The sequence below is a fragment of the Octodon degus genome, unplaced genomic scaffold, assembly GCF_000260255.1.
Source record: "Octodon degus isolate 3935 unplaced genomic scaffold, OctDeg1.0 scaffold00129, whole genome shotgun sequence".
In the NCBI taxonomy this organism is placed as follows: domain Eukaryota; kingdom Metazoa; phylum Chordata; class Mammalia; order Rodentia; family Octodontidae; genus Octodon; species Octodon degus.
In genome coordinates this window covers 1,088,462-1,092,916 of record NW_004524705.1, presented here as the reverse complement: position 1 = coordinate 1,092,916, position 4,455 = coordinate 1,088,462, and positions in this window count along the sequence as shown.

Here is a 4,455-nt window from a genome sequence, read left to right as displayed (position 1 = left end):
AAATAAAAAATTTAAAAAATAAATAAATAAATAAATAAATAAAAATAAAAGCACACATTGGGGTTGAATTTTAGTCTACACTACCTGTATTCTCATTGTCTATGTCGATCCATTTGGCAGAAGATGTCCTTTGGCTGGAGGGTGTCCTCGTGCTATGTGCAATAGCTGCCTGGGAGTCACAGAGGAGCCTGCACCTGGGGAGGCCCCTGCCACTCGCTCCCTTGACCTGCATGTCATCCCTGGGCTACTGTGCCATCTCTGCCACACCGGTGGCCTAGCACCTGACATGAAGAATGTCATCAATTTGCTTAATACAAGTTCACAGAGGACAGAGCACAGGAGTAGCTCTGAGCAGTCCTGAATTTCCAGCTCCAAACACCAACCATTGCGCTGGGATACAGCTCATGCGTGTGGGTGTTAAGAACTTAGGGAGGGGCCAGGGAGATGGCTCAGTAGAATAAGTGCTTCCCTGGCAAGCACAAGGGCCTGGGTTCAATCCCTGGTTCTGCAAGAAAAAAAAAAAAAAAAAAAAGAACTTAAGGAGCTGGCTTATGCTATGGTAAGGCTGGCAAGCCTGAAGTGTCTGGTTCAGGCCAACAGCCTAGCAGTGTAGCCAGGAGTCGATGTCACAGCTGGAGGCAGATCTGCATGCATAAACCTCTGATGGTTAGCCAAGGCCCACCAGTGCTGGAGCAGGCCCTCTGCTTGCAGTCACTTGACTGTAGGTGTTAAGCACGTGGGCAGAAACCTTCCCAGCAACACCTACAGTAGCGCTGGCTTAAGTCTGGGCAAGCCGGCTTGGAGAGAAGGCTAAGCGTCATAGTAACCCAAGAAGCTGAGAGCGTGACTTGAGCTGCCTGCCACCCTGGACTGGCTGTTTTCACCTCAGAGAGCCTCTTGGGGGCTGAGGAGATAGCTCAGTAGAATAAGTGCTTGCCTAGCAAGCACAAGGTCTTGAGTTCAATCCCTGGTACCGCAAAAAATAAAATAAAAAATAAATAAGAAAGCCTCTTGGAAAAATAGCAACATAGGCTTACAAACTGAGTCCCTTTGTTGATCTATCAGAAGGCTCTTTTAAAAGAGAGAACTATCAACGTGCTGTGGCTCAGTCTGAAGAGAAGGGCACCCACAGTCTGGGACTCTGCTTTGTGGCTGTGTCTTAATTCTCTGCCATTTAGTGACTTTTCAAGCTTAGGTCCCAGTGCAAGTGAAGGCCCGCTCTCCAGCCCATTCCTGCTCTTCTCCTGTAAGCTCGGCTTGCCCTGGCTGTGCTCTCGGGTGCCGGGAATCTGCAGCCCCCAAAGCACCTTCTGAAAATCACAGCTGAGAATACTCAGAAGCCTGGCCTTCAGCCCTGCAAACTACACTGAATGCTGTTGGTCAAAATCTGCTGCTTTTCATAGCCTGTGGCCTGCATCTGCTTTCTGGGAGATGTTAACTACAAGATAAGCTCTCTTCAGTCAGTTTCAGAAGATGACTCCAGGTAGATAACCAGCGAGCCAAGCATCTAGAAGCGGGAGAGCTGCTCTCTGGGCCAGCCGCTGTCGCTGTCACATCGCGAGCCTGGCCACCCCCGCAGGCAGGTGAGCAGGATGGGGCAGGGTGCAGTGCTTCACGCTCTGTGTGTTTGGCACAAATGGTCGAGCCGGGCAAGGGCAAGAACGCAGCCGGCTTCTGTGCAGGTAGCCGTCTCATCGGCCTTGAGCCATGCTGAGTGGAGCCTGTAATTGTTCTGCAACAAGAGCTCGATTTGTACCTGGAATATATTCCCAGCTGTGTGTCAAAAGGCCACACGCTGGGCGGAACCATTCTCTTGGCACAGTGACAGCCTTGAGACTCCCACTGTGGGGGCCCCTGTGCCTGAGTGGCCTTCATCCCCCATCCCTGCTGGGAGACCAGTGGGAAGGGTGGCCATGACTCCGTAGGATTGGGCCCAGGACAGTGGAGCCCACTGGCACTTTCTGATGGAGGGTTCCATTTCCTCAAAGGAGTTCTAGTCTTAGAAGTCAGCTTGGATGTCATCTCCTGGCTTCTAGCCAGACTCTGGCTTCTGCCATGAGTCTTCTGATATAGACTCAGCCTTCCATCGCAGACCCATCAGCCTCCTGATATGGACTTGCCTGGAACACTGCAGTGAGCTCCAGGCCTTGGACCAGATCCTTCAGTCTCCAGGGTGCACATGCCCTCTGCACGCTTCCTCATCCGACTCTGTGGCTGACCATCGTAAGCCACTGTTGTAATTTCTTATACATTTGTGCAACTTGGGTTTTTTTGTTTGTTTGTTTGTTTGTTTTTTTGGTGGAACTGGGGATTGAACTCAGGCCATTGCACTTGCCAGGCAAGCGCTTATTCCGCTTATCCTACTGAGCCATTTCCCCGGCCCCACATTTGCACAACTTGTGTTGTATCTGTTTTTCTAGTAAAACTCTGACTAATGTAGGTAACCTTGTGTCATATGATACTAACTTTGCAAAATACAAATAAATGCCCTACTATTGTGCTAGGGTTCCTTTCTCCAACCAGGCAGACCCAGCTCTTGTCCTCTTGTCTATCTTTTCCTCATTCCTGCTGCCATTTCTCTCCAGTGTACAACAAACCACACCAAGAGACCAACAGAGCCCTATATACCATTTCTTTGGTGTCACTTCCTGCTGAAATCTGCACAAAGACAGTATTCCTAACTCTGAGACTGGAAAAGTTGTGGACTCAGAGGGAGAAGGTGCAGCTTTCAGTTCTGGGCCCACCTAACACCTGTCACCTGGGGTCACTTGTCACCTGAGCAGACCCCCAAAGTGGATGTGGGGGCCCTGACTCACCTGCCCCATTGCAAGTTATAGCACTGTTGGCTTTCCTCAGAGGAAGACAGTTTGCAAGATGCCTTAGTAAGAGGCCTAAGGGGACTTGCATGGTGGATACGTTGTGTCAACTTAGGAAGTTAACAAAGGGACTCAGCAGGGGCCGGGGCCTCACTTTGTAAATATCCTGAGCCTGTGCAAGAGGAGGGCACAGAGATGGATTGGGCAGGCAGGCTGCATACAAGATAAGGGAGGAAAGGAGACCCGCTCTCCCCCTTGTGCTCGTGCTGCTTTTGTGCTCTTCTGCTGCGTTAGACTCTTGCCCTCACCAGTCACAAAGAGCAAAGCTTGAATAGCTTTTGTGGCCCGCGCTGCAGTTTCTCCTTAAAAGTGCCAGTGTTGGGCTGGGGAGATGGCTCAGTAGAATAAGTGCTTCCCTGGCAAGTGCAAGGACCTCAGTTCAATCCCCGGTTCCGAAAAAAAAAAAAAAAAAATTGAAAAGTGCCAGTGTAGCATTCCTGATTCCCAGGGGTCCCTTCTGCCAGGCCGCTTCTGCTCCCTCACTCTCTGGGCGGCTGGTGAAGTCTTCAGTCTGGAAAGCAAGCTCCCGTCACCCTGGGCATCCATGCCTCGGGGACCCGGGGTTCCGTGAGCTCAGCCATGGGCTCAGCTGTGGCACCCACGCAGCTGGACCACCCGCCTGCTACTTGGTGTCCTCCTTTCTGTTCCTGTGTTCAGATTCCCAGCAGCAATGCTGGCTCCAGCAGGCTGCTTAGCCCAGGCCTCATGACAGCCTGGGAAGGGCTGGTTCATGTGGGACAAGGTCGTCCCAGTCCTGCGCAGCCACCTGCCCTCTGGGAGTGAGGTGTGACCACACAACGGGACAACACCCAGGACAGATGCTTCCCACACAGTGATACCACCATCACACCCAGGACCAATCAGAGAAGGGCTGCTTGCAGTCTTTCATTTGAATCTGGTGGTGGCCGAATGACTGGCTAAATATCTCAGTGGATTAAAGTACCTACAAGCAGGCTCAGGGATTGCGGGTTCGATCTCTGGGCCTGCCATGCTGGCCTGGCCACCAGGGCATGCTGAGACAGCCATTGAGACTGTGAGTGGTGGCGCATGCCTGTAATCCCACCTCTTGGGAAACTGTAAACAGGTGGATCACTACAAGTCCCATCTAGTAGTGAGACCCTGAACACCCTGTAGACCCTTCCATAAAAATTTTAAAAATAATAATAAATAAAATTAAAAAATGAATCTGGTGGTGTCCAAAGGACTGGTCAGAAGATACGCTTCCCAGGCCTTCAATTGTATAACATTTGCATAGGGCTGGAAGCCAAATAAGCTTTTGCACAAGACAGTTCGCACATGTGTGGCTGCTAGGGTGGTATTCCCATGCCTTGTGGCAGGCATAGGGGTTGGGGGTACGGCATGGGAATCCCAGTAGGAAAGAGCCCTTCTCCTCCTCCTCCCAGGGCTCCAGAACCTTTCCTCCACCCACTCTCACCCTGAAGGGTGCACTGCTCTCCCACATTTTTTTTTAATTTTTTTTTTATTTTTCAACAAATAATACACTGCATATATTCTTCTTAGTGGTTAATTGCTGTACAAGATGCGGACTTGTGATCCTATTTACAAACACCATTAGAAC